The following is a 17233-nucleotide window of genomic DNA, read 5'->3' as shown; positions in this document are numbered from 1 at the left end:
CTCCCTAGTCATTATCCAACTCTCTGATGCACGACAAGTGATTGCAAACACCATGGCCTGTATCAAACGTACCTTAGTCTCCAGAGTGACATGATTGCTTTTCAGTACTTTAGAGAGGTACCCAACAGCACACTTTTCCATCACAATACATCTTTTAATTTCCTGGCTGCTAGTGCCAAGAGTATTGCTTGTGGAGCCAAGCAGACTAAAGCTGTGAACAATCTCAATCTCTTCACCATCCATCCTGATGCTGCCAATTGGCCCAGTGGTGAGACTGTCTTCTTGACATTGAGCCTCAATCCATATTGAAGGCTACAGTCCTTGACCCTCTGCAGCAAGTGCTTCAGGTCCTCCTTGGTTTCAACAAGCAGGTTGTGTCATGTGCATAACGCAGATTGTTGATAGATCTTCCACCAATCCTGATGCCGCATTTCTCCTCATAGAGCCCAGCCTCCCGGATAATCTGTTCTGCATATAGGTTGAACAGGTATGGAGACAGGACACATCCCTGGTGAACGCACTTCCCAATTTTGAACCATGCAGTGTTTCCTTGCTCTGTTCTGACAACTGCCTCTTGGTCCAAGTATAGGTTTCTCATTAGCATGATCAAGAGTTCTGGGATTCCTATCCCTCTCAGAGTCAGCAACAGTTTGTTATGATCCACACAGTCAAACACCTTTGCATAATCAATGAAGCACAGATAGACATTCCTCTGGTACTCCCTGCTTTCAGCCAAGATCCATCTAACGTTAGCTACAATATCACTATGCACTATCTTAATATTTTCTTCTGATTAAGATAGTGCATTTTGTAAAATGGCCAGCTATTTCATTTTCTATAAAGATTTTCAAGGTTTGGGGTGGGGTTTTTTTTTCCCTAAGTTTTCATTTCATTTTATTTTTTAAGAGTAGGGAATAAAAATGTCCTTGGAGACTCAAGTGAACTCTTAAGAACTCTGTCCAGAAAATGAAAATGGATGGACGCACACACATATTTTCTGGGAAGGGAAAGTAAAAGGGAAGTTTTCAATACCCGAAGTTCACCCAGCATAGAGTCATAGAAACACATCACACCCTTCAGTTGGCAGGCACTCCCTGACCCAAACCAAATTGGCTTTCTTAACAACATAGTTACACGGTTTCAGGAATAATCCTATTTTTCATTGAATTTGTTCCACAATATGGAAAATCTGAGAGGGTAAGAGCGGAGCCCAGATCTGTTTCTTGTAGGGCTACTCTACCTAAGTCTTTCATTCTGAACATCATGATCCTTCCCTTAATAAATGGATGGGATCAGCCCTAAGTTTGTTTCCAGCTCTGACATTCTATCATTCCATCTGCTGGTTTTCTAATAGAATCTTAAAAAAGAAGAAACTAAAACTCTGCTTATTGGCATAACAGAACCACAAAACACACTTCTTTTGGGCCCTTGGAGAGGCAAGACCAAATATGTGTGCCTAGAAGCTACACACAGGAAATCTGAGTTGTTCAGTGTTTCTTCTTTGATGTCTCACAGGGCAATATTGAGTCTTGTGTGCATTTCTGGACTGGGATAAGAATAAGGAGGACTCAACCCATTGGACTTTGAGGCTTTCTCCTATATCAAGCAAAGTAACTGTGTATTTCTAGCCTTTTTTTAAAAATTATTTTTAATTTTCCTTTAATTTATTTATAAAATTCAAATACACTGTTTTCAAGAACAAATTCTTTCAATTTTCCTCACCCACCCCCACTCATCAAATTCTCCCTTCGCCCTGCACATCTTCATCCTTCTGCTTCTAACCCCTTCTATCCCTCTTAGATCCTTATACTCATTCTACAATAATGGTTTTATGCAATATTTATTCTTGTGGGATTGAGTTAGTTCACTCAGCATAATGCTCGCCAGACCCTCCCAAGTTTGGTAATAATTTACAGAATCATTGCTCCTGTGTGCTGTATAGTATTTCATTGTGTGAATGTACCATAGTTTCTCAATCTATTTGTTTGTGGTTGGACATTTGGGCTGTTTCCATGTTCTTGCAATGGTGAATAATGCTGCTATGAACACTGGCGTACAAATCTCAGTGTGTCCTTTGGTTCTCATTTTCTCGGGATATATTCCAAGTAGTGGAACAGAATACTGCTTGCTTTAAAATACATGATTAAAATATCTCATTACTGATGTAAGAGTCCCTAGGTGATGCATATGTTTAATGCACTAAATCTGAGAAGTGAAAGATTAAAAGCTTGAGTCCACCCAGAGATACTTTGAAAGCAAAGACTGGTGATCTAGCCCCCTAAACAAGCAATTGACCATTGAATCTTATGGAGCACCGTTCTGCTCCAAGACACAGAGAGTGCCGTGCGTAAGTCAGAGTCAATTTAACAGCAGCTATGATGTACTCAAGTGCCCAGGGATCAATCCTATTTCCTTTTCTATCTAAAAACATAAAGCATTCTTGATGTGACCACATCTATTTTTATGATCCCTTATTCTCATCCATTTTTAGCATGTTGTCAGGAAGGACCAGTCCTTGGAAAAAGACATCATGCTGGGAAAGGTAGAGGGTCTGAGAGAGGAAGACCCTCAATAAGATACACTGACGTAGAGACTGGGCTCTGCTCAAGCAGATCAGCAATCATGGGGATGGTTCTGGATAGAAGATTCCGATTCAGATCTGTAGTTCGTAGGCTCGCTGTGAAGCATAATCAGCTTGAGGGCACATAACAACAAAAACAATGACAAATGCATTCTAACCACTAAAAATTCTCAGAGTTACATTTAGATAATTCTAGCCTGAGTCTTTCTCAAACTTGCATTGCCTCTCTGGTAAATCAACTTAGATGACTAAAAGGTATTTAAAATTAAACTTTTAAAATTGATAGTCCCTAAACAAATGTGCATAGGGATGATAGAAAGAGAATTAATGCCTTTGAGCTGTGGTGCTGGAGAAGAGTATTGAATATACCAGGGACTGCCAAGAAAGCAAACTGATTCATTCTGGAGAGGGTTAAACCAGGCTGCTCCTTGGAGGCAAGGATTCTGGGGCTTCGTCTGACATACTTTGGGCATGTTGCAAGGGGGGACTGGTCCTTGAAGAGGGACATCATGTTTGGCAGAGTGGAGGGACGGCGCAGGAGAGGAAGACCCTTGATGAGATGGATTGATTCTTTGAGTGGAGTGGTGGGAATGAGTGTGTTTGAGATGGCGAGGTTGGCACAGGATAGAACAGCATTTCGGGCTCTTGTACATAGGGTCGCTATGAGTCGCAAGCGACTCGATGGCACATAACAACAATAACACAAATAAATGACTGCTCCTTTGCCTATACTTGTCATCTAAGTAAAGGGCCCCACCATTTGTCCAATTACTCAAGCCAATCAACATGTGAGATTTTCCATTCTTCTGTTTCTTTCCCCATATCCTGGAACTGAACCATCAGCAAATTTTTTGCCTCTACCTTGAAAATAAAGAATCTCTCCACTGGGCGAATTGACAGCATCAGTATTGACGGTGAGGAGATTGAGATTGTTAACAGTTTTAGTTTTGCAGTAGGAAAGTCAGCTGTCAGGGATCTCTCCAAAGTACTGAAGAGCAAGGACATCAGGCTGAAGACTAAGGTGCATCTGATCTGGGCTATAGTCTTTGCAACTGTGTGCTATGCATCAGAGAGTAGGGATGATAGAAAGAGAATTGACCCGTTTGAGCTGTGGTGCTGAAGAAGTGTTGGATATACCATGGACTGCTAGGAAAACAAACAGGCTTGTCCTGGAGATGGTGAAGCCGTGTTGTTCCTTGGAGTCAAGGATTCTGAAGCTTTGTCTGACCTACTTTGGGCATGTTGCAAGGAGAAACATCATGTTTGGGAGGGTTGAGGGACAGTGCAGGAGAGGAAAACCCTCAATGAGATGGATTGATTCAGTGATTGGGGTAGCGGGAGGAGGTGTGTCGGAGACAGTGAGGTTGGCACAGGACAGAGCATGATTTAGGGTTCTTTTATATAGGGTTGATATGAGTTGCAAGCAACTCGATGGCACATAACAACAATAACCTTGAAAAATCAATCCTTAATCCAACCTCCTATTATTACATTTAGAGCCACCACCCTGGTCAAAGATACCATCTTCTTACAGGAATATCTTCAAACTCTCAATGTGGTCTTAGTGCTTCTCCTACTGTCATTGCTTCTCCTTGAAGCAGTCAGAAAGATATTTTGAAAACTTAGATCACTAACTTACTTAAAATAAAATTTTCTCAATTTCCTTTCACACTTGGAAAAAATTCCAAATCCCTTATCATGGATAACCTTAAATGATCTGAGAGGGCCACTCCCCTCTCAGTCCCAACTCCAGTCACATCACCACCCTTCAGTGCCCCAGCTCACAGACCTACCACTGCAGAATCGCTCTCTCTTGCTATACCCTCTCTCTGGAATCCTTCCATATCACCCATTCCCTCACTTCTTTACAAACAGTGCTCAAATATCCCTTCCCCAGACAAGTCTCTCCTAAGCATCTATCAGAAACTTTGAACATTCTTTTCTAAAAATGTATCTTCCCCTTCATTGGTTTTATTTATTATTTTTCTAGAACATATAGTCAATCACTTTTTACTTGTGATATCTTCCCCAGTAGAATTTAGGCTTATGAAGGGCACGGGACACTGTTTTGACCACTGTCGTATATCCAATACCTAGAAAAACACTGTCTTCTCTTCATGGATATTTGTGGAATTAATTAGTAGTCAATTTTGCAAATGAGGGAAGAGAAACTTGAGTGTTCAGGTGCCTTTACCACTGTGACGTAATGTATAAAGTGCTACAGAATAAGTAGTGTAATAAAGAAACAAGTTATTTCATCCTATGAGTGATGCTGTTCAGAGTGCTAAGAACTGTCAGGTTCTGTCCTTTTCCTCTTTCTCTAATCTTTGTGTCTTTACTTCTATAGATGAAAAGAATTAGGCTGAAAGAGGCTGGCTTACCAAAGTAGCAGTTATCATGGACCAACCTAGGATTAGAAACCAGAGCCCTGAATTTAAAAGCAAAAACTTTATTCTGGACATTTCTTTTCTTCATCACACTTTCTCTGTTGGAATAAGAGTGTGATCTGATGAAAGTAGACACTTGCTCTAATTTTCTGTCACCCATTCCCTCTGTCTTGATTCTCCTTTATGGAACCACCTCTCCTCTGCTCCGCTCCATGTCTTTGCATGGACCTTCTTAAATCTGTAGCGCCAAAGATTGACCCAAGACTAGCCAGTCAGAACAGTACATTCGCTTTCCACATAGATTCATTAGTTCCCTGTCTAGGTCAGTGAAATCCCACTCAGGGATTTTTCATACAAAGATTTCCCCAGTGTTATGAAACTGGAAAACATTTAATTGATAATTTATGGTCATCAAAGTCACTTTATAGAGAAAGCCTGACAGCCTGTCTGAAAATGAAGTTAATCCAAAGGAAAGTATCATTGCAACTTGGAGAACGCCAGTGCATGATGACATACTTTGAGGCTTAAGATTCAGTAGCATATTAAGACAGCTTTATATTGATCTTCATGAGTTCACGTGCTAATAGATTTTGTCTTCTGTGGAACTCAGGTGGTATAATCCATGGAGGGAGGTGTTTCCAATCACAGGTGGAACCTCTCTAGCTGTTGGAACCCACCAGAGAGAGGACTTTCAGGAGAAAGACGGGAAAATTTCTCCATTGAGATTTACAACCTCTGAAAACCCACTGGAGGGTCAGCTATGAAGTGGTTGGTTCAGGCACTATGGCAATGCATTTTTCTGACTTTTAGGTAACTTTGTCTTACGTGTTAGCTATTATTCACAACCAAAATAGATTAAATAATATTACAGGTGATCAATATTATATTGTTACAAAGATTAGGAGGAAGAAAGGCATAAAGTATAATAATTAGTTAAAAGCTAAGTGAGGTTCATCTCAAGAAACTACACTTTGAAACTATATATAACAACTACATTTTGAGACTATATATAACAAAGGGGGGAAATTATATATTAATAGCAATATACCTGTTATATATTGCTCATCAAAACCAAATGACAGAATTTCAAATAACTGCCATTTAGCAACTCAGTGAGACAGCCCGCATGTTTCATAGAGCAAAAACCCAGTAGTCTACAGAAAGATGGTGATTAATATCTCTCTCAATTTGGCTAATCTGTTACAGGCTACCATGTTTTGTAGAGATCAAAAGGGATTAATAATCAAAGCTGTGATTACAAGGACAGCTCCTCCAGGAAAGAGCATACAGGGTAAGAAAAGCAGAAGGTGCCACTGCTTTTATATTTCACCTAAACGATGGCTCCTTTAAAAAACCCACTATTTAGTTAATTTAAAATATCTCCTATGCTAAATATAGTGGCAAGGAGCTGAGCTACAATCCTGAAGGCACTTGGTTCGAGGCCACCAACTGCTCTGCGAGAGAAGGATGGGCAATCTCTTCCTGTGCAATCAACTGCCTCTGAAAACTCGCTGGAGGGTCAGGTATGGATTGGCTCTGACTCGATGGTACATAACAACAACAACCAACCACATGCTAAATGCCATCATGACGAATTATGGCTGGCATTAAAAAGAACAGGAATCCCACATGCTTAACTGTGCTCAAGTGAAACCTAGGTCTAGATCTACATTATGAAGCTGTTGTACAAACAGAGTAAGAGAACACTGCATGGCTTAAAATGAAGAAAGGTGTGCATCAGGGGAGTATCATTTTTCCACACCTATTCAATTTGTTTGATAAGAATATTTAAGAAGCTAGGCTCTGTGATGAAAGATTTAGCATCAGGATCCAAGGAAGACTCATCACAATATGGTATGCAGAGGACATAACCTTGCTTGCTGAAAGTGAAGAGGACTTGAAGCACTTGCTGCAGAAGTTCAAAGACTACAGTGCTCAATAGAGATTATATCTCAACATCAAGGACACAGAAATTGTCACCACTTGACCCATACGCCACATTTTAATAGACTGAGAAAGAATGAAATTGTCAAGGATTTTCTCTTACTTGAATCCCCAATCAACACGCTTGGTACCAGCACTCTGGAGATAAATTGCACTGGGGAAATCTGCAGTCAACAACTTCTCCAAATTACTGAGGAGCAATAATGTCAATTGGAAGAATAATGTGTTCCTGTTTCAAGCCATGGGCACTTGTATGCACCTGAGAGCTCGACAATGAATAAAGATGACAGGGGGGAAAATGATGCCTTTGAGCTGTGGTGTTGGGGAAGAGTGTTGCATGTTTCATGGACTGCACAAAGAACAGATATGTCTTGGAAAAAGTACAGCCAGAGTGCTCCTTAGAGGCAAAGGCAACAAAGCTTCCTCTCAAATGCTTTGGGCATGTTGATAGGAAAGACTATTTTTTGGAGAGGAACACCATGCTCAGAAGGTTGGAAAGTCCGCAAAAGAGAGGAAGACCCTCAACCAGATGGATTGACTCACAGTTAATGGGCTCAAATATATCAGAAATGATAAGAATGGCACAGAATAAGCCAAGGTTCAGATCTATTGTGCATAGGGTTTCTCTGCGTTGTACTCGACTCAACAACTCAACAGCACCTAACAACAACAACATGCTAGATAGCAAGTTTTGTCACTTGGCCAAATTTAACCAATTGAAAATCCTATAATATCGCGTGTGTGTGTGTGTGTGTGAGAGAGAGAGAGAGAGAGAAAGAGAGAGAGGGGAGAGAGAGTGCACGTGCATGCACGACAGTGGAGCTATAAACTACTAACTGTTCTAAGAAACAAATGAAAAAAACCCCCAACACTCAATATTGCTCTCCTTCCACAAAAGAGATCACTAGATTTATATAACCAGAAAAAGAACATAAAAATCACGGGGACAGGAATGGATGAGAGAGGGAATCATTAAACCCGTGATAGCATCTGAGGTTCAAATGCTTGTCTCAGCATTCTCTCAGGACCATGACAAGCTCAATCCACTAACATTATTCAAAATACTTTTCCTGTCACCAAAGCAAAGAAAGTTACAGCAGCATACAACTCATTTAGGCTCCTCAGAAGGTCTTTTATTTGATAGAAACCATCAAAGACTGACAATTCAGTCGAAGAGGAAGGAAGAGGAGGAGGAAGTGGCAATCTTATTTATGTCACTCAATGCTGGCTTCAGGCTTCAGACTAAGAAATTTTAAACTACTAAAGGACAAACCCAAGAGGTAAGTGTGTCCCATCTTTACCCTTGTTTCTTGATCCAGAATACCCTGAAATGCTGTCGTAGAACAGTTGTTAATAATTAACAGAAGGTGTGTAGTTGCATCTTTATTATAAGAAGTGTGAGCACAGGACTCACCTGTAAATAGTCCCCACACACTGGAATGGGATATCGATGCTTGGGACAGTGCCAGCATCTCCCAACCTGAAGCTATGTCTGAACCTCAGCTAGTTTTGCTAATGCTGTTTTGTTTTCCTTGGTTTTGGATGCATGGTCAGATATTCATGCATAACTATGTTTGGATTGACCACATTTCTTTATAGAATATGCCTACATGGGTTAAATTTCTACGTCAAAGGGCTATTTGAATGCCTTTGCTTTGGACAAGTGTCAGAAACAAGTAAAACATTATTCGTCTCAATAACTGAATCAAGAGTGGGAACTGATATATTGAAGGAGTCACTGGGTCTAGGTTCACAGACTGATTCCACTATTCATGACAGCTCCTGTTCTTAATCACGTCTATTCCCCAATCTGAGTTTCACTTTCCTCAACTGCAGGATGGAGTGGAGTGGAAGGTATTGAGTAGAATGAACAATGGGAACATGTGTTTTTCCATTTTAAAAAGACAAATAATCTATTCCCTGAATTGTTCTTCCATTTAGGTTTATCTAATATTCCTCACTTGTTATTTTTAAATTTATTTTCTTTCAGTCATTTGTATGAATTATGCCCTATAGCATCAAACACAATGGAACAATGCCTTTTATTACAATATTTCTTCAAATTCTGATTGTACCTCACTTATTCCTTCACCACACCCATCCTTTACTCTCTGCTGCTAATGGGAGATTTTTAAAGTGTTTAGAGGTCTTTAACACAAAGGAATTTTTCCCTGACAAAGTGGGTTCCTCATCATTGGATGCATATTCATATGCACAGCAGATCAGTGTCAGAGTTGAAGTAGGTCTCACCAACAACCTGCAGTATGCAGATGACACAACCTTGCTTTCAGAAAGTTAATTGTACTTGAACTTTCTGCTGCGAAATGTGACAGCCTTCAGGATTGTTGTTATTGTTATGTGCCATCGAGTCATTTGCGATTCATAGCGACCCTATGTACAAGAGTCCTAAATGCCATTCTATCCTGTGCCTACCTCGCTGTCTAAAACACATTCATTCCCACCACTCCACTCACAGAATCGATCTATCTCATCGAGGGTCTTCCTCTCCTGCATTGTCCCTCCACTCTCCCAAACATGATGTCCCTTTCCAAGAACTAGTCCCTTCTTCCAACATGCCCAAAATATGTCAGACGAAGCTTCAGAATCCTTGACTCCAGGGAACATTCTGGCTTGACCCTCTCCAGGACAAACCTGTTTGTTCTCCTAGCAGTCCATGGTATATTCAACACTCTTCTCCAGCACCATAGTTCAAAGGCATCAATTCTCTTTCTATCATCCCTATGCACTGTCCAACTCTCTGATGCATAGCATGTAATTACAAAGACTATAGCCTGGATCAGGGGCACCTTAGTCTCTAGCCTGATGTTGTTGCACTTCAGTACTCTTGAGAGGTCCCTCACAGTTGACTTTCCCAATGCAATTCCTCTCCTGATTTCCTGGCTGCTCTTACCAAGAGTGTTGACTGTGGAGCCAAGTAAACTAAAACTGTTACCTATCTCAATCTCTTCACCATCCATACTGATGCTGCCAATTGGCCCAGTGGTGAGAATCTTTGTTTTCTTGATATTAAGCTTCAATCCATATTGAAGACTGTAGTCTTTGACTTTCTGCAGCAAGTATTTCAGATCCTCCTCAGTTCCAGCAAGCAAGGTTGTGTCATCTGCATAACTCAGGTTGTTGACGATTCTTCCACCAATCCTAAAGCCACATTCCTCCTCGTACAAGCCCAGCATCTTGGATGATCTGTTCTGCATACAGATTGAAAAGGTATGGAGGCAGAATACATCCCTGACGGACCCCTTTCTTGATTTTTAACCATCCAGTGTCTCCCTGCTCTGTTCTGACGACTGCCTCTTGGTCCAAGTATAGGTTTTGCATTAGCACAATCAAATGTTCTGGGATTCCCATTCTTCTCAGAGTCAGCCATAGCTTGTTGTGATCCACACAGTCAAAAGCCTTTGCATAATCAATGAAGCACAGATCGACATTTTTCTGGTATTCTCTGCTTTCTGCCAAGATCCATCTAACATTAGCTATAATATCCCTAGTACCATGACCTCTTCTCCATGACCTCTTCTGAATCCAGCCTGCACATCTGGCAGTTCTCTGTTGACATATTGTTCCAAATGTTTTTGGACAATTTTCAGCAGAATCTTTCTTGCATGTGGTATCAGTGATATACATATGAAAAATCCTCATCACTGGATCAGCAGGCAACATCATGACAGACAGAAAAATGACCGAAGTTGTCAATGATTCCATTTTACTTGGATCCACAATTACCATCCATGATAGCAGAAGTCAAGAAATTAATTTTTTTTTCCCACTGGGGATATCTGCTCTCAAGGACCTTTCCAAAAGTGTTCAAGAGCAACAAGGTCAGTTGAATGACTAAGGTGGGCCTAATCCAAGCCATGGTATTTTCAATTGTTTGTAAACAGGTGAAAGTTGAACGATGAATAAGGATGACAGAAAAAAGGGTTGATGTGCTGGTGTTGGAGAATACTGAATATTCCATGGATTGCCAAAAGAACAAGCCAACCTTTCTTAGAGGAAATGAAACCAAAGTGCTCCTTAGAGAAAAGGAGGTTGAAACTTTGTCTCACATACTGTGAGCATGTTGTTGGGAGGGGCCAGTCCTTGGAAAAGGACACCATGCACAGAAAGGCGGAGGCTTAGGGATACAGAGGAAAGCCCTCAACAAGATAGATTGACACAGTAATCATAACAATGGGATCAAACATTCTGTGACCTGTGAAGATGGTGCAGGATAGAGCAAGGTTTAGATCTGTTGCTCATAGGATTCCTATAAGTTGTCAACTCAATGGCACCTAACCATAACAACAACAAACAAGAGCCTAGAATTTTTTTAAAAATTTTTACTATTAGTAGTAACATCACAGAGGTGCAAGTGTTTAAGTACTCTACTACTAGCAAAAAATTGATACTTCCAACCCACCCAGAAGCACTTGAGAAGACAGGTCTGTTTATCTATTTCTAAAAGGTCACAGTCTTCAAAACCCAGTGAAACAGTTCTATTCTGTGCATATGGAGTCACTGTGAATTATAGTCAATAGCAATTAACAACACTGTTCTTCCAATGCTAACATTACAGGACATGTCAAGTCTGCTTCTCACATCCTCAGAAAAAGACCATACGCTTTAAATCATTTTCTAATATGAAAAAAAAGACGGTACATTCAATTCACACAGGTCTCAAACAAGTTCCAGTACTAAGCATAATCACAAATATTGCTGAGCAGATAGAATAAAAATAAGAATATTATGAAAGGCCAAATATTTGATAAAAGTTAGGTCAGCAGTCCAAATCCTCGCTTTGGGGGGCTCATCACCTTCCAGCTCTTACTGCCCTATCTCACTACAAGCCATAGGAGCCAAAAGACACAATCCCACCACGACCAATAACAAGTATCCTGGAAAAAACAAGCTCCTAAATTACATGGTGATGTTGGTGACTTTCCATTGACCTTTACTGTGAAAAAAAAAAATAATTCTTGAACCAATTAAAAATTGCAAGTGTGCAAATTCTTACTACAGATAAGGAAAAAATCTCTTCTTGGTTGTTTATTTAGACTTTGTTTTCTGGAAAACATTTGGAAATGATAGGATACTGACAAAATTTTTTTTAAAAAAAAACCTCAGTTGGTTCATGCTGTTTAAAATAATCTCTCTCTTTAATTTACTCCTGAGGGAAAAGTCATATTAGATCCAGATATATAAATTGTAATCTATCGATGAGGAATTATGCAAACAGTAAGTGGCTCTTTCTAGGTATAGGTAGTCCAAGAGCAATTTGTGTGCTACGATGTCTTTGATGATTTAATCATAAAAAAAAATACTCCCTTCCATTTCTATTGTTGTTGCTGTTGTTATGTTCCGTCAAGTCACCTGCAACTCATAGCTACCCTATGTACAATCACTCTGAAGCCTCCCTGTTCTGAGCCAGTCTCACTGACTCTGACACATCTACCCCCACTACCGTAGATACTGTATCGATCCATCTCATCTTCATCCACAGTCTTCCTCCCCTGTACTGTCCCTCCCTCCTTCTGAGCATGATGTCCTTCTCCAAGGATAGGTCCCTCATGCCCAAAGTATCTCTGCAAGTGAAAATTCCATGTGTATGTCAATTCAGTTATATTCGTAATACCCTTTCCTTATCTGTACAATCAGTATGTAAGATAACTTTTCACCTTTTTTTATAATAATGAAATGAACTATTCCTTTTAAGTAAATAAACATTTCTCCTCTGGAAATTTCTACCCTTTTGTAAAAAAAACCCAAAACAAACAAACAAAAAACCAAAACCCTGCTATTAAAATAACCCCTTACTAATGAATAAATACTTAAAAGTATACTCAACATACTCTCTGGGAACAAGAGTAAATTATAGTGAAAGCAGATGAGAAATCCAAACATCCTTATCAGACAGCACTGGAAAAAAGTCACTTCAAAAGTATATTTCAAAAGAAATCATACACTTAAAAAGGCAATTTCCTTGAAACTCTACCCCCCCAAAAAAATACCATGAAAGGAAGATTATGAGAAACTAGAACCATTGAAATATGGCTCTAGATATTTCATAAAGAAAAAGAGAAAATTCTGGAGACACCTAATTATTCATTTAACTTTGAATAGATTATAGTAATGTTTTACTCTCCATTTGAGTACAGATTCTGTGAGGAAACTGACATAATACATGATCAGTAAATATTTGCTAAATGAATAGCATGGCAAGGATTCACCTTGTCTTCATGGCTACAGAGAACAGACGGAGGGGCTTCTCACTGAATGGTTAGAGATTCGCTCTGAGCTGCTCGTTCCAATCAGCAGAGCTGTCCAATTATTGACCTGGGTGGTTTAGTAAGTAGCTAGAGCCACCTCGCTGGGAAACTTACACAGAGGCTACAGAACCACCAAAAAGTCACGTTTCAAAGAAGGAAGAAAATCTTGGATGATTCTGAAATTTGACGACAACCAAGAATGTAGTATGGGCAGGACTAAGTAAATATCTGTTTATGGGACAGTAGTAATTCTTTAATTTAGGTATGCCTCAGAACCACCTGAAGACTTGCTATTACATAGATTTCTGGGTCCAGCTCCTCAGTTTCTGAGCCACAAGGTTCAGGGTTGGACCTGACTCCCTCTATTTCCACCAAATTCCTCATTATCACTGACGCTTCTGTCTGGAAACCTCAAAATGAGGTAAAACATTGATTCTCCAAGTGAAGTTCTCCTAAACTGTGAGAAATAATAGTACACTAGGTATCATATTAGCTTATGATATTTTGTCTTATGTCTTATTTTAACCTTTATTCCTTATGTTAAAGAAAAGGACTCAAAGAGACACTGCCATACCTCTGAAATAATCATGATATATTTTTCTTTTATAGTCAAGAACATGCCTCACCATCATTTTCTTAGCTGGGTTATCATCCTCAAAAGAAAGCCTTTGAGATCAGGATTAAATGTATTTTGTTTCTTTGGTAGGTACAAAGACAACGGCAGGAGAGTGGTGATACAGGAAAGGAATGAAAGGCAGCCAGTAGGAAATTAAGCCACTGAAGCTTGACCCTGAAGGAAAATTCTGGGAAAATACAAAATATGTGCCTTAGAAATGTCTTGAAAGGGGTTAAGGGAATGGGGATATTGATTCGCCTCCATTTATCACTCAAGGGAAGTCCTCATCCGTGCATGGATTCTCGGGCATTTTCAATCATTGTGTTTGTGGGTGGAGCCGGTTCTTTTTAACACAGAACAGTCTTCTAACAATGAAGCCGACGCCAGAAATTGGGAATTAGGCTGAGGTACATAGAAATAATGAGGCGATCTGTCTGCTTGAAATGGAAGGAAACCTGATAGTGTTTGCTTCATCTATTTAGTGGAAATTGAATACATAATTTGTTTATGGTACATTTGTGTTTTGTTTGTTCAAAGTGAGCAAGACTTGAAGCACAGACTGAGAATATGAAAGATTGCAGCATTCAGTATAGATTAAATCTCAACATCAAGAAAGCAAAAAGACTCACAACTATACTAATAGACAATATCATGATAAAGGGAGAAAAGATTGAAGCTGTCAAGGATCTTATTACACTCTGACTCACAATTAACACACCCTTGGAAGGATTAGTCAAAAAACCAGATGACAGGTTGCACTGGGAAATCCTACCGTCAAAGACCTCTTTAATGTGCTCAAGGGCAAAAATGTCACTTTAGAGACTAGGGTGCACCGAGCGAGTCAAGGTCTTTTTAAATGCTTCATATGCGTATGCCATGAATAAGGAAGATGAGAGATGAATTGATGCTTTTAATTTGTGTGGGCTAGCAAACAGTTGTGAATATACCATGGATTGCCGAAAGAACAAAGAAGTCTGTCCTAGAAGAAATGGAGTCAGGTGCTCCTTAGAGGCAAGGATGATAACACATACTTTGGACATGTTATCAGGAGGGCCTAGGTATTGGAAAAGGGGCATCATGCCTGGAAAAATAGAGGGTTAGCAAAGGACAAGACGGCCCTCCGTGAGATAAACTGACACAGAACTGCAACAATGGACTTGAACACAGGGAAGACTTTGAAGATGACTTAGAATTGGGAGACCTGTTGTACTTAGGGTCATTAGTGAGTCAGAGTTAAACTGATGGCACCTAACAACAACAACAATAACAACACGTTTGTCTTAGCAATTTCCTTCTATTTCTTGCATTTTACACTGGTTTTGCTTTTTCTTTGTGTGAAAGATAAATTTACTTAAGAAAATTGAATTAATTTAAAAGGAAATGCTATAGATAATGCTCCAGATGGTATAAGAAGGTGATAAAATTTGTGAAGGTAGCGTGCAAATGATTGAAGTTGGAGAAATACTGGCATAATGGTTTCAAGCAGGTGTCAGTAATATTTTTAGTTTGAACTGTGCCAATGAGCAAATACTTGAGGCCTTTTGGGCCATAATGTCATGGTCCCAAGTATTTACTTTTGTAATTGGCATTCCAAAGTAACTGTCCACAACCTTTACACACCACAATTTTACATAATCTTTTTAAGCTTGGTTGTATTACCATAAAATTTTGTATACACTGGAATTTTAATTTCTTGTGTCTTTCACTTGTCATGAAATATGATTCTTGTTTTAAATTTTTAAACCATTTAAAATGTAAAAATCCTTCTTTTATTACAGGCCATAAAAAAAGGTATTAGATAACTTGCCAACTCTTGATTGAAGCACAGTCTCAGAACCCACCCTAACTTTAACAATTGCCAATGTGATCACACACACATTATTTACCTTTTCTCAGCCTCAGTTGCCTCATCTTTATAGTGGGATTAAACATCACGTTAACTCAATAATTTTAGTGCAATAAATAAATGAAATAACTATTTATAAAATGGGTGCAAGTTCACAAAATGTGATGAGTCTTCTATTGGGATACCATAATCTCTAAGTTGTCAGTATCCCCATTAATGGAGGTTTGATATTTCTGTCTTGCTTCTCCACAAAGTGATCCATGCACCCTAAGATGTGATTCTGCTGTGGGATGTGATTCCAGGAACTGTTCTCCATAGGGTAAATTATGAGTCTGGGAAGACCTGAATATCTTGTCATTATGGCTTTCACAGACCTTGCACTGAAAGCAGATCAAACCTATATTTGCATTTTATCTAAATTACTTTAAAAATAATGATGTGAACTTTTTACAATTAAGCACATGAACGCAGTAGTTCCCAAACACTAGACCAGCTAAAAATCACACGTGAAGACTGAAGATTCCTTTTCTGAATCAGTGGGTCTAGAAATCAGCATTACAACCTCCCGCCCCCACCCCATGATACCTCTGAAAATGATACACGGAGCACAGGGAGAATAATCATTGCAAAGATGGAGTGTGATTCACCTTGATAAGCACGCACTTCTGAAATCCTCTCTAATAGTTTATCTGTATCTGTTTAATGGCCTCATTTGCAGAGAAGACCTGGATTACAGTATTTGTTATTTGTGCCAAGAAAAGATCTGTGACAGCATGTTTACCTCCTTTGTCTACTCTCTTTCCTATTTCTTCTAAACCTCCCAGATTGGAAAATAGTCTATAATGAATTCTGAACTTAGATATCATGTGCTTATTATCATACGCAATTAAACAAGTCAGAGTAAGCTTAAAGAACTTGGGCTATTTCCAGCTTCTTGGATGGAAATTCCCAACCAGAATCTGCATCTTTACTAGACTCAAAAGACTTCCCAAAGGGCTGCTTCCCACAATCTTATCCCAATAAATAAATTTCAAGGAGGAAAAAAATAGTATAAATCTATAGTTTTAGGGAGACAGATTGAACACAGAATTAGACGCTTACAACTAATATTTCCTTTTTCCTCCCCCTTTCTTTATCCCGCCCCCCCCGCCCCGTGATTTAAGTGGAAGTTTACAGAAAAAAAAATGGTTTTCCAACAATTCATAAGCATTTTGTTTTGGGCTGTTGAGTGAATTCCTCACGCCCTCTTTAACAGCATTCTTCCAAATTCCTCCCTAAGTGCACCGTCCCCACTTAGTCTTCTTTCCTATCATTCCCTTCCTTCTGAATTTCATCTTGTACCAAATACTAACCTTTGTATCTCATATGATTGATTGATTACTGTAAGGAGTGAGGACCTATCTAGTATTATTGATTACCTTATAGGCTTGTCTATTGTTCACACTAAAGTTAAACCATACGGGTGTTTAGTTCAGGCTTGAAATGTGAAGACGCCTTGGTTTCAGAGTTCCACCAATTTCTGTCAGACTAACAAGTCTAGCTATTTGTATAATTTTTAGATTTTATTCCCCCCTCATTTTCCTGTTACTGTGT

General features: G+C 39.4%; 1 protein-coding gene across 1 annotated transcript in view; it reads right to left on the bottom strand.

The window, feature by feature from the left end:
• HTR4 (5-hydroxytryptamine (serotonin) receptor 4, G protein-coupled) overlaps positions 1–17233 on the bottom strand; it is a 313497-nt gene that overhangs the window by 284807 nt on the left and 11457 nt on the right. The gene's annotated exons all lie outside the window — the stretch shown is intronic.

The sequence above is a fragment of the Elephantulus edwardii genome, unplaced genomic scaffold (genome assembly GCF_000299155.1).
Source record: "Elephantulus edwardii isolate Elephantulus edwardi_28Jun2011 unplaced genomic scaffold, EleEdw1.0 scaffold00130, whole genome shotgun sequence".
Classification (NCBI taxonomy): Eukaryota; Metazoa; Chordata; class Mammalia; order Macroscelidea; family Macroscelididae; genus Elephantulus; species Elephantulus edwardii.
The sequence above is the reverse complement of the archived record's forward strand: the minus strand, read 5'-3'. Positions and strand labels throughout refer to the sequence as shown.